The following is a 14,137-nucleotide window of genomic DNA, read 5'->3' as shown; positions in this document are numbered from 1 at the left end:
CTAAACAACGTGTATATTCCAATTTACAGAACATTAGGCACTTGCCAGTAGCTACTACTTCCTACTTTTTAAGGGGTCCTCAGTAATCGCCAAAATGTCGGGGGAGGTGTATATTCTGTGGCTTCTTTCTCTCATACAAACGGTAGGTTTTTAACAAAAATAAGCTAAGCCACACGTATGCATTTGTTGCCTATTGCTCAGCTTGTATCGACTGGCAGGTTTTCTTTTGCTACACGATTTATAACCACTTCTTTGTTGCGACATTCGCAACCGGTATTAAACCGAATGACGTGGCTTAAAACAATTGTACCGGTTAACAAAGTTTAACGTTAGTTAACCAGCTAGCCACCTTTGGTACAACTGATATTTAATTACCTTGTAGTAAATCTTAAACTTTACCACTCATACTGTACTTCAAACAAACGGAAACTGCTCGCGTTCACTGAAGTGACAAAGTAAAGAGCCAATCACGGCGAGACAGCGGCTGCGATTCTTCATAACGTTCAAGTAATGGGGAGAACATTTTACCTAGCCCGATTGTTCTAGTATTTGAACATGAGTGTATGACGATAAATGAAGTATTAAAAATGGTTACATGTCCACCACTCAATGATATATAAACACATCTTGTGTTTACAACTTATTTAATTGTTTCAACTTACAACTTTTTTCTAGTCAATGCACAGCTAACGTTACAGTGAAAGCACGTTCTTGCTAATTTAAAAACCAACAATGCAATAATCAATAACAATGTAATACGAGAAAACAAACGCGATAAATTAAAATGTGAAGAACACGAAGTAAACATACTATATACAGTTGAAGTCGGAAGTTTACGTACACTTAGGTTGGAGTTATTAAAACTCGTTTTTCAACCACTCCACACATTTCTTGTTAACCAACTATAGTTTTGGCATGTCGGTTAGGACATCTACTTTATGCATGACAAGTCATTTTCCAACAATTGTTTACAGACAGATTATTTCACTGTATCACAATTCCAGTGGGTCAGAAGTGTACATACACTAAGGTGACTGTGCCTTTGAACAGCTTGGAAAATTCCAGAAAATTATGTCATGGCTTTAGAAGCTTCTGATATGCTAAGTGACATCATTTGAGTCAATTGGAGGTGTACCAGTGGATGTATTTCAAGGCCTACCTTCAAACTCTCTTTTCTTGACATAATGGGAAAATCAAAAGAAATCAGCCAAGACCTCAGAAAAAAAATTGTAGACCTCCACAAGTCTGGTTCATCCTTGGGAGCAATTTCCAAATGCCTGAAGGTACCACGTTCATCTGTACAAACAATAGTACGCAAGTATAAACACCATGGGACCACGCAGCCGTCATACCGCTCAGGAAGGAGACTTGTTCTGTCTCCTAGAGATGAACGTACTTTGGTGCAAAACGTGCAAATCAATCCCAGAACAACAGCAAAGGACCTTGTGAAGATGCTGGAGGAAACGGGTACAAAAGTATCTATATCCACAGAAAAACGAGTCCTATATCGACATGACCTGAAAGGCCTCTCAGCAAGGAAGAAGCCACTGCTCCAAAACCGCCATAAAAAAGCCAGACTACGGTTTGCAACTGCACATGGGGACAAAGATTGTACTTTTTGAAGAAATGTCCTCTGGTCTGATGAAACAAAAATAGAACTGTTTGGCCATAATGACCATTGTTATGTTTGGAGGGAAAAGGGTGATGCTTGCAAGCCGAAGAACACCATCCCAACCGTGAAGCACAGGGGTGGCAGCATAATGTTGTGGGGGTGCTTTGCTGCAGAAGGGACTGGTGCACTTCACAAAATAGATGGCAACATGAGGAAGGAAAACTATGTGGATATATTGAAGCAACATCTCAAGCATCAGTCAGGAAGTTAAAACTTGGTCGCAAATGGGTCTTCAAAATGGACAATGACCCCAAGCATACTTCCAAAGCATAATGGCTTAAGGACAACAATGTCAAGGTATTATAGTGGCCATCACAAGCCCTGACCTCAATCCTATAGGAAATTTGTGGGCAGAACTGAAAAAGCGTGTGTGAGCAAGGAGGCCTACAAACCTGACTCAGTTACACCAGCTTTGTCGAGCGGAATAGGCCAAAATTCACCCAACTTATTGTGGGAAGCTTGTGGAAGGCTACTCGGAACGTTTGACCCAAGTTAAACAATTTAAAGGCACTGCTACCAAATACTAATTGAGTGTATGTAAACTTCTGACCCATTGGGAATGTGAGGAAAGAAATAAAAGCTGAAATAAATCATTCTCTCTATTATTCTGACATTTCACATTCTTAAAATAAAGTGGTGATCCTAACTGACCTAAAACAGGCGATTTTTACTGGGATTAAATGTCAGGAATTGTGAATCATTTAGTTTAAATGTATTTAGATAAGGTGTATGTAAACTTCTAACTTCAACTGTACAGGCTCAGTTCCAGTACAATTTTTACAATGTGTATATATATATATATATATATATATATATATATATAAATAAGTGTGTGTGCATATTATGTCTGACTAAGCAGATTATGGAGTGAGTGTTTAGGGCCCTGTTAGTTTGCATAGACAGTGCAAGCAATAAAATAAAAGGTCAATAAAGATACAAGGTTACCACTACCCCACATTAACCTGTCTAGGACACGTTCCGCTGAAAAGGCAGGTCGGGAAATTCAAAAATATTTTTTTGAAATGTGTAACTTTCACACATTAACAAGTCCAATACAGCAAATGAAAGATAAACATCTTGTTAATCTACCCATCGTGTCCGATAAAAAAATAAAAATAATAATAAATAAATGCTTTACAGCGAAAACACAACATATTGTTATGTTAGATCACCGCCAAGTCCAAAAAACACACAGCCATTTTCACGGCCAAAGATAGGAGTCACAAAAAGCAGAAATGGAGATAAAATGAATCACTAACCTTTGATGATCTTCATCAGATGACACTCATAGGACATCATGTTACAGAATAAATGTATGTTTTGTTCGATAATGTGCATATTTATATCCAAAAATCTGTTTACATTGGCACCATGTTCAGATATGCCTCCAAAATATCCGGAGAAATTGCAGAGAGCCACGTCAAATAACATAAATACTCATCATAAACTTTGATGAAAGATTCATGTTTTACATAGAATTAAAGATACACTTGTTAATGCAACCGCTATGTCAGATTTCAAAAAAGCGGAAAAAGCAAACCATGCAATAATCTGAGACGGCGCTCAGATAGAAACAATATTTCTCGCCATGTTGGAGTCGACAGAAATACGAAATTACATGATAAATATTCCCTTTGATCTTCATCAGAATGCACTCTTAGGAATCCTAGTTCCACAATAAATTGTTGTTTTGTTCGATAATGTCCATTATTTATGTCCAAGTAGCTACTTTTGTTAGCACGTTTAGTACACATATCCAAAACGCTCGTGCAGGTCCAGGCGTACTTCGGATGAAAACTTCTAAAAGTTATATTACAGGTCTACTAAACTTGTCAAACTAAGTATAGAATCAATCTTTAGGATGTTGTTATCATAAATATTCAATAACGTTCCAACCGGAGAATTCCTTTGTGTCTATAGAAGTAATGGAACGCATGTTGATATCATGTGGAATGCGCATGACCAGGACCTGGCACTCTGTCAGACCACTGACTCAAACAGCTCCCATCCGGCTCAACATCACAGTAGAAGCTTCATTCAACGTTCTACAGACTGTTGACATCTAGTGGAAGGCATAGGAAGTGCAAACAGATCCAAATCCCACTGGGATTTCAATAGGCGATGAGTTGAAAATCGACCAGCATCAGAATTCTCACTTCCTGTTTGGATTCTTTCTCAGGTTTTTGCCTGCCATATGAGTTCTGTTATACTCACAGACATCATTCAAACAGTTTTAGAAACTAGAGTATTTTTTATCCAATACTAATAATAATACGCATATATTAGCATCCGGGACAGAGTAGGAGGCAGTTCACTCTGGGCACGCTATTCATCCAAAGTGAAAATGCTGCCCCCTATTAATGCGAAGCTCGAGTCGTGCGTTCTCCGAAACATGACTCGCCAAACCGCGCTTCTTAACACCCGCCCGCTTAACCCGGAAGGCAGCCGCACCAATGTGTCGGAGGAAACACCGTTCAACTGACGACTAAGGTCAGCCTTCAGGCGCCCGGCCCGCCACAAGGAGTTGCTAGAGCACGATGAGTCAAGTTAAGCCCCCCCCGGCCAAATCCTTCCCTTACCCGTACGACGCTTGGCCAATTGTGCGCCACCCTATGGGACTCCCAATCACGGCCGGTTGTGATACAGCCCGGGATCGAACCCGGGTCTATAGTAACGCCTCTAGTACTGCGATGCAGAGCCTTTGACTGCTGCACCACTCGGTGGCCCCTGAAAACTTTAAGTGACAACCAATCTAATGTCTCTGCATTCTTTCCTGCTCAGTTTTCGGCCTATGGAGCCGACCTGTCCTCAGAGGCATGCAGGGAGCTGGGCTTCTCCAGCAACCTCCTGTGCAGCTCCTGTGATCTGCTGGGAGAGTTCAGCCTGGGCCAGATCCAGCCTGTCTGTAGACAGTGCTGCCAGCAGGAGGCCCAGATGGAGTCCAGGAAGGTAAGACGTTTGACCGCATTTAGAGTATCTATAACGGGTGTATCAATTAGAGGTCGACCGATTATGATTTTAACGCCGATACCGATTTATTGGATGACCAATTAAAAAAAATATATATATATTTGTAATAATGACAATTACAACAATACTGAATGAACACTTTTATTTTAACTTAATATAATACATAAAAATCTATTTAGTCTCAAATAAATAATGAAACATGTTCAATTTGGTTTAATTAATGCAGAAACACAGTGTTGGAGAAGAAAGTAGAAGTGCAATATGTGCCATGTAAAAAAAACTAACGTTTAAGTTCCTTGCTCAGAACATGAGAACATATGAAAGCTGGTGGTTTCTTTTAACATGAGTCTTCAATATTCCCAGGTAAGAAGTTTTAGATTGTAGTTATTATAGGACCATTTCTCTCTATACCATTTGTATTTCATAGACCTTTGACTATTGGTTGTTCTTATAGGCACTATAGTTTTGCCAGCCTGATCTCGGGAGTTGATAGGCTTGAAGTCATAAACAGTGCTGTGCTTCAAGCATTGCGAAGAGCTGCTGGCAAACGGAGGAAAGTGTGGTTTGAATGAATGCTTACGAGCCAGACTGCTCTATCAAATATCAATTCATAGTCTTAATTATAATATAAACACACAGAAATACGAGCCGTAGGTCATTAATATGGTCAAATCCGGCAACTATCATTTCAAAAACAAAACGTTTATTCTTTCAGTAAAATACGGAACCGTTCCCTATTTTATCAAACGGGTGGCATCCATAAGTCTAAAAATTGCTGTTACATTGCACAACCTTCAATGTTATGTCATAATTATGTAAAATTCTGGGAAATTAATTACGGTCTTTGTTAGGAAGAAATGGTCTTCACACAGTTCGCAACGAGCCAGGCGGCCCAAACTACTGCGTATACCTTGACTCTGCTTGCACAGAACGCAAGAGAAGTGAACAATTTCCCTTGTTAATATTGCCTGCTAACATAAATTTCTTTTAACTAAATATGCAGGTTTAAAAAAAATATACTTGTGTATTAATTTTAAGAAAGACATTGATGTTTGGCGCATTAACAGTGTTTTTTTCCCACGAATGCGCTTGTTAAATCATCACCCATTTCGCGAAGTAGGCTGTGATTCAATGATAAATTAACAGGCACCGCATTGACTATTTGCAACGCAGGACAAGCTAGTTAACTACACATGGTTGATGATATTACTAGTTTAAGTTGTGGTTATGTTAAGATTGATCGTTTCTTTATAAGATAAGTTTAATGCTAGCAAGCAACTTACCTTGGCTCCTTGCTGCACTCGCGTAACAGGTGGTCAGCCTGCAACGCAGTTTCCTCGTGGAGTGCAACGTAATCGGCTATAATCGGCATCCAGAAATGCCGATTACCTATTTGTTATGAAAACTTGAAATCGGCCCTAGTTTAATCGGTCGACCTCTACTATCAATTATCCTCGTTGTCTCAGTCCTTCCATCTGCACTGATTAGAAAGACTTGCCTGGTGAAAATAATGTGCAGGAAGCTCATCAATAGGCTGACTTTCACCCGGTAAGTTCTTCACAGAGCAGTGCAGATGAGAGGCGAGGAGAGGATGTAGTGAGCTGTATGAGCAAGGATCGACTCCATCACACATACAAGTCATGGGATCAGCTATGTCAGAATATGTTTCCATGGTACCATGTGCATTGATCCTCTGTGGCCAAACAAACATGAACTATTCTCATGTTCAGGCTTTGCAAGAAGATACTGACCCTACCGTTACGCAGAACGCAATCATGGTTCCAGCGTGAGATATGGGTCGGGAAACGTACCTCAATGCAGCTAGCAGTAGCCACCACTGGCATTTTGGAATGGCAGTGTCAGTCAATCAGTACCTTTGTTGTTCAACGTAATGTGTGATTCTATAATGGCTGCTGTGGCTACTGCAAGCTAGCATGTGGACGAAAAAGGCAGTTCTCAGGAAAAAGTAGCAGTATTCCAATCTTCTCGATGGAGCAATGTGGACAAAGGTCAAATTTAGAACACAGTGGCATATCCCATCCCTGCATTGAGGTACGTTTTCCGATCCATATCTCACTCCGGCTCCACAGTGTCTTAATGTAACCATGATTAAGTTCCAGCCAAGTGCATCTCATTTAAACAAGCGTAACGGTAAGGTAGGTATCTTCTGGTAAGTTCGGGCTCTACACCAGAGCAAAAATTTGAGTCTCATAGATTTGGATTTTCGTCCATATTGCAGCCCTTCTCATGGCTGTGTTAGGTGGGTGTTATTCGTTATTAAGATATTACTGGGTTGTTATTAGTGTGTTAGATGTTATTAGTATTATTAGATATTAGTGTGTTAGATATTATTAGGTGTAGATGTTATTAAGTGTATTTAGCAGTCTAAGGCACTGCATCTCATTGCTAGAGGTGTCGCTACAGACCCTGGTTTGATCCCGGGCTGTATCACCAGCGGCCGTGATCGGGAGTCCCATAGGGCGGCGCACAATTGGCCCAGCGTTGTCCATGTTATGGAAGGGTTTGGCTGGGGTAGGCTGCCATTGTAAAATAAGAATTTGCTCTTCACTGAATTGCGTAGTTAAATACAGGTCAAATAAAATAACCACCCCATTGTACCCATGCCACACTATCCTTAACATTGGAGCCCTGACGATACCAGTATCACGATACTCATTATTATCATGGCAAGGAAACAAAACACCAAGCGGCTTTAACTTCTTTAGGAAAACAGCCCTAATGTTGGAAAGAAACATCATTATGTTGTCATCCAGAGTCACATTTATTTATTTTCCAAGCTACTGTATAGCACACAATATTTTACATACAGCAGGTTTTTAAAGTCTGCTTTGTGTAAAAAAAATATATAGATTTTTTTTTAATCCATCAAAACATATTGCGATACTTGTATCATCCCAGCCCTACTTAACACGTGTTCAACTACTCAAATAGATTCAAAGTTGGCTCAAGTGGTAGAGTACAGAACTGTCATTTCTGCTTGATTAAACTAAGCAGCCTCCCATGCCACCCGAGTGCTGTGGTATCCTAGCAACACTACCTAGGAGAGTAAGCCTACAGAGAGGTGTGAGCAGCAGCTCATTTCACATCTTGATTATTACCTCCGTCCTGTAATAGATCGTAATATGCCACTTAGCATACGCTTTTACCAAAGTCACTTACACTATAAATGTAAGCACTCACTGTATGTGGTCATTTCCATGTAGAAGGACCCATGACCACCAACGTGAGAAGTTCATAGGATCGTGACAAATGACACCTACTGTACTGTGCTGTGCTTTGATATCCAAACTTGTGAAAGACACTTCTATGATTGGTTCAGATTTGGTCCGGTCTGGACCAACCAAATTAGGTCTCGTTTGGGGGCAGAGCTCATTAAAATAATAACCAGTGTGTAGAATAATACCCAAGGCAGGATGTTGCATATGTATGCAATATCCATTAGTGGATGGAAATTACACAAACATAGAAATTACATTTATCTATATGACTTCAATATTATGTGAATAAATGCAACAGGCCCTGTACGTCTCTGGAGGAGTCTAGTGAAGGCAGCGCGCCTTGCATCACCTCTCAGTATGACTATAATCAACATGTCTAACTTGCACCGTTATGCAATTGTTGAGAGACTACATACAAATGGCTAATCCTGGTAACCAATGTTCTAGAATTAATTTGAGCCAATCAGATCAGCGATATCAAGGTGGTACCCAAGAATGTGTATAGTGTTAACTACCAATAGGTCTACTCAAATATAAGTCTATAGTCAAAGAATTACTCTGTAAAACGAGGAATGCATTTCATGAATTAAACTAATAGATTAGTCAAAGAATTAACACTCAAACCATTCCAGTGATGCATGATATACATGATATACATTAGACTAACAAGAGTAAATGATGATCACCAATAGGCTAAGACTTAACGTGGTTTTACACTTTGCTCGTTAAAACAGTAGACAGGAATACACTCAGATTCTATCAACTCAATTTTAAACTCCTGTGTCTCTCCCTCTTTGAACTAGACGCCATCCAATGAACAAAATAAGTTTTCCTGTAACAAAAAATCCATAGCACTTAGTTAGGCTTGGGCTGTATACTGGGTTATTTGTAAATAGCCACGGGTTTTTCAATACATATTTGTACGGTGTAGGCAGGTAGCCTTGCGTTTAAGAGAGTTGGGCCAGTAACCAAAAGGTCGCTGGTTCAACTCCCTGAGCCAACTAGGTGAAAAATACGTTGTGCCGTTGAGCAATGCACTTAACCCTAATTGCTCCTGTAAGTCGCTCTGGATAAGAGCGTCTGCTAAATTACTAAAATATATATTTTTTTTTATGTGGCAATTTTTTGGGCAAATAACTGCAGTCAACTTGTGCAATGCGTTAGGAGAGAGAACTGCTTGCGTTCATTTCACCCGTCACATTATGAAGCTCATGTACATTAGTGCAACACATTCAACATAAAATAGGTCAATTTTCATCAGATGACAAAAGTGCAACGCTATTTGGCTGGCAGCAAAAACATTTGGCCGGTAGGGATATCCATGTCTTATCGCGAATCCTGTGGCGGGCTGGGCGCACTGTGTTAAGAAGCAGTGCGGCTTGGTTGGGTTGTGTTACGGAGGACGCATGGCCTTTGACCTTCGTCTCTCCCGAGCCCGTACGGGAGTTGTAGCGATGAGACAAGATAGTAATCACTAGCAATTGGATACCACGAAAATTGGGGAGAAAAGGGGGTAAAATTTAAATAAATAAAATATAAAATAAAAAAACAATGCATGGCCATCATATTTCTAATGTTTAGGCCCATCATAGAAAGAATGTAGCCAGATATATTTCCTAATGTTTAGCTTGAAGTTAATCTTGCATTTTACCTGCTCCTCCCCCCTCTTCTCCAAGCAGAGCAGGCACACCAGTTGCCCTAGCAACTCCGGATTCCACACAGACACAGCATGTAGACATGCTGCTGGAGAACCAGTACTGTTCTTCCTTCAGACAAGCATGAGTCAACTTTGTTCATTTGCACAATGTCTCTCGTTCACATTCGCTTGTAAATGTCCAAACGCACCAAAAGTGACGTTCCGTAGCTCCTACCTATATATGTAGGCTATAACTTAATAATTAACTTAATTGCCTTTCTTTGCAATTTGTTTATTTTCGTTTGCTGCTCATTAGCATATTTTGCTAGCAGCCTCGTGGAAATTTGCTGTTACTTGTGCTAATTTTGTTAGCATTCTGGTGATAGACGCTGAACAGGCTTTTTTGTGTTTTTTTGGCACTCTGCCGGTAATAGCGAAAGAACAGTATGATGTTATAAAAATCTGGATACCGCTCAACCGTACTTACAGTACAATAGAACGTATCAAAATGCATAGCTCTTTATGAACTCTTGAAACAATCGAAACATGGCATTTTAATTCACACAGTAACATTAATTTAGTCGATTTCACGTTTTCATCTGTCTTCACACCTCCAACGGTGTCCGTGCTCCCAGGGTTCTGTGGGAACGCCCCTCCCCAGAGAAAGCCACAGTTTAAGGTGTGTTTGACCTTGATAGCTCGTAGATGGTCAGCCATCCAAACAATGTCATAAATCGTCATTGAGTCATCACGCTGGACCTCAGCGCCGGCAAGTCGCCAGTCGTGGATATCATATCCATGCCTTTCTGTGTAGTACAGATCAGACACACACAGTGAAATTCTGTTACCGGGTGTAAATCCACTTCACTTTCTGTAGTTCAATAACCAAAATAGATTTGGTTGATGTGTCATGTTATATCAAAATTCTGTTACCAAACTGCACACTTCTTCCAGTAAATGTGTTTTTGTAAAATGTTCAGTGTACATTGTTATGTAATCCTTGTGCATAGAGTTCTATGTTTTATTAAACTTTGAAATCCAATTGTTTTTGTTTGGCATATATGTTAAGTCAAATATCTGAGTCTCGGCGCAATTCCGTTAACGTGGAATTGCCTTTGGGATTTCTCAAGAGTGCCCCACTCTTACCAACTGTGCCACAAAGGACCACATGTACTGTAAGGCGGCGGCTACTGCCCCTCTTAACCCTCAGGAGACGTGTGAGAGGGCGTTCATACTAATGCCTTCTCTTCAATAAGCGCAGTCATTTGTGTGACTGTAGAATGTTCTATTCACGCTTGACATTCTGCTGCATAATGAAACATTTGTAAAAATGACTTTTTATAGTTTAATGTGAGTCTCGATGAGCATGGAGGACATTTTGTCAACCATATATCTCTGTGTGTGTCCAGAAATGCTCCTTCAGCTGCACCTCTGGCTCTGCTGCCTCTCTGCAGGCTAATATTACTGTCGCTCAGTAAAGCAAGCCAGCGATGGCCTTTAGGGTTTTGGCCCATTCTAATGAGTTTTTACTCCAAGCGTTTTAGAAAAGCACTGAAACTGGGAACGACATCTTGGTTAGTTCAGAGGATGAAAATAATAAAAATAGCCAAATTATTGTGTGCAAAACTAAAGTTTGCTGTAAGTGTGAGGGATTGATTAACACTTTTTTTAAAGGCCATTATGGTAGGAATCATCAACACCCCTGTGTCGATGTTCCCCCATAATCAACAAAACTGTTACTTCCTACCATGCAGTATGTGAAAAAAGATAATTACATTTGCTGTGCTGGCTTAGGGTAAAGGAAGCTCGCTTTTGTAATTGTATTTGTGTTCCCAGTAACAGCGTGCCTGGGAAATACTGCTGTGACACTCCAATTTCCTGTAAGTTATCGCGTATAGGTGTAGAGCTTTGATTACCTGTGAGGCACAAAGCTGCCTTCCATCAGAGCATATGCAGAGGTTCACAGTTTAATGACCCTGAGGAACAGCCTGTCTACCACATTCATGAACCAGACTGTCCAGAATCACATCATCACCAATTCACCGCCAGGAGCTTCTCTGTGTGTGGGCATCAGTGTGTAAAAATGTATAGTCAGTAAGGAAGTTGGATTTTTCTAAGACTGCATATTTTTGTTGGCCAAAGGATTGTCAAGATAAACCTCTGCATTGGTGTAGAGCAGTGGTGTTCAACTCTCGATGGCCGTAGTCCTGCTGGTTTTCCTTTTTACCTGGCAATTAATTCATCAATTAAGGTCATTGACTGGCCAGCGATTGCTGGCTACCACGCCATAATCAAGTCTGGTAAAAATGTAAGGAGAACCAGCATACCTTGTGGCCCTTGAGACCTGTATTTGTTTTGCTAGTTTTAGTAATGAGCGGATTTTAGGAGCTGTGTGTTAGTCAGACAGGTGACCTCCAGTAGAACAACGTGGTCATCCTACGCCGCACCATGACCGTCTGCTTGTACACACTACAGGACTTAATCCAGTACTTTCCCCTCCACAGCTCTACCCTGGGGCCATCCTGGAAGTGTGTGGATGAAAGTTGGGAAGGTTCCCTCAAGTCCAAGGTGAGTTGTGTGGTAATGTTTTGTGATCACCCATCTTGCAAAGCTAATTGGTGTCGGTTTGTTCTGAGGGGGCTGTTATTGTTGCAGGCTTGTTGGGGTTGAACAGGGATCATCAACGAGATTCAGCCACGTACTAATTTTTTTAATTTTCAGGATGGATGGTGGGGGAGGGGGGGGGACATAATTACAATAATTTGTAGTGTGCAAATATACCACAAGTAGCCCAAACAGATAACATTTGACTAAAACAATAATTTCAAATATTGCTAACGTGTATATGATCACGTATCTCTATTATTATGCGTGGGAATACTTGAACAGATTTTCCCAATTGAAATCACATGGAGCTGATTTTCCTGGTATAATTTTTATTTTTTATATCCAACAATAAATTCTAAAAATATATATAATTTTGCTCAGAAAACTTGGGGGTGGCATATAAATCCAGTTGGGAAACCCTGGGGTAGGGCCTTGGAGCTCTGTGGCACTGTTTGTGTTTAGGACAGCTGTACGATTGCTTTCACGACTGTGGTCCCGTTAACTTGATTACCGAAGAATGTTTTCCAACTCTTTCTGTTTACAACCTTTGTGCAAAAATAAAAACTGTCCATCAATTGATGGATTCATTAGACCTGTGATAATGAGTTAACCTTGTTTTCTGTCCACAGCTTTTGTCAGGTCTGACAAACCGAAGATGTTCAAGGGTCTTCAAATTAAGGTACAAATGAATTGTAGATAATCTTGCCTGTTGTGTACAATGAATTAGTTAAGTGTCAAATGCTGTAAAGAAGTTGTTTCTCTCAGCTTTTATACAACTTTGGAATTAAAATAACCATATTGTCTTGGAACATAATCTTCTGTCTGTATGGAAAATCATGAAGCCCACGCACCACCATAAAGTTTCAATATCACACAGTATATAGAGTTTTTATAATCTTATAGGCATTTCAATGGCTATGTTGAATTGAAAGTGTTTACTGGCTTGCCCGTAGTCCTGATAGTCCTCTTGTCTGTGTTTTTGGTTTCAGTATGTGAGAGGGGCAGACCCTATACTAAAGCTGCTGGACGATAACGGGAACATCGCTGAAGAACTCAGCATCCTCAAGTGGAACACGGATAGCGTGGAGGAATTCCTGAGCGAGAAGTTGGAAGTCTATAATACTGATTCATAGTGCATCATAACATTTTTCCCTGCTACATCTGTACGCCATTTGGATTTGATTGTCTAATTGTATGTTGAAGTACTGCACTCTTAGAATATATATATTATTTTTTTCTGAAAATCAATCTGTAGATTTTCCTAATTATATTTTGTGCCAGGATGTAAAACGGCTTTTTTGTAGATTTGTGAAGATATCAAAATACTTAAACTTACAAGCAAAATACCTGCTGTTAACTTTAAAATTATCGGAATGAATTATCCAAAGAGAGTGTTAAGAAGATTTTCAGTGCTTGTTACTTTTTATTTTTGAATGTTTTTTTTCCTCCTTCCGTCTGTCAGTTGGCCCTGTGTAGTTTTTTTTAAATATTGCAAATGGTGTCAGCAGGAGGATCTTAGGGTGGGGGATCTAGGTGTCTCACCTCATGAGAATGTTCTGGGGAGGCACACATTAATGAAGGCCTCACAGTAAACCACATTTTGGGATGTGAGACCTGATGTCCTTGTGTGTCTCTCTGGGCGTATTGCTGTGGAGAGGGACTGGATTCCCCAGTGTGTGAATGAGTATGGGGAGGAGGAAAAACGCTGCAATTAATAAAATGTCTTTCATGGTATTTATTTCTAATGGTATCTGTCTTTGTGCGTACACTTCATTTAATCAATTGTGCTGTGGTGCATACTTCTGAGTACCACTTTCACTAAAAGAAAAAATGGACAGGTATACCACTGAGTGTATAAAACCTTAGGAACACCTTCCTAATATTGAAGTTGCACACTTTTTTGCCCTCAGAACAGCCTAATTTTGTTGGGGCGTTGACTCTACAAGGTGTCGAAAGCGTTCCACGGGGATGCTGGCCCATGTTGACTCCAATGCTTCCCTCAGTTGTGTCAAG

The 14,137-nt window shown here is 40.2% G+C and overlaps 1 pseudogene; it reads left to right on the top strand.

The window, feature by feature from the left end:
- The first annotated feature begins 54 nt into the window (after positions 1 to 54).
- Positions 55 to 13,858, top strand: LOC129823807 (selenoprotein F-like; annotated as a pseudogene).
- The last annotated feature ends 279 nt before the right edge of the window (positions 13,859 to 14,137 follow it).

Source organism: Salvelinus fontinalis, chromosome 26 (genome assembly GCF_029448725.1).
Source record: "Salvelinus fontinalis isolate EN_2023a chromosome 26, ASM2944872v1, whole genome shotgun sequence".
Taxonomy (NCBI): Eukaryota; Metazoa; Chordata; class Actinopteri; order Salmoniformes; family Salmonidae; genus Salvelinus; species Salvelinus fontinalis.
The sequence above is the reverse complement of the archived record's forward strand: the minus strand, read 5'-3'. Positions and strand labels throughout refer to the sequence as shown.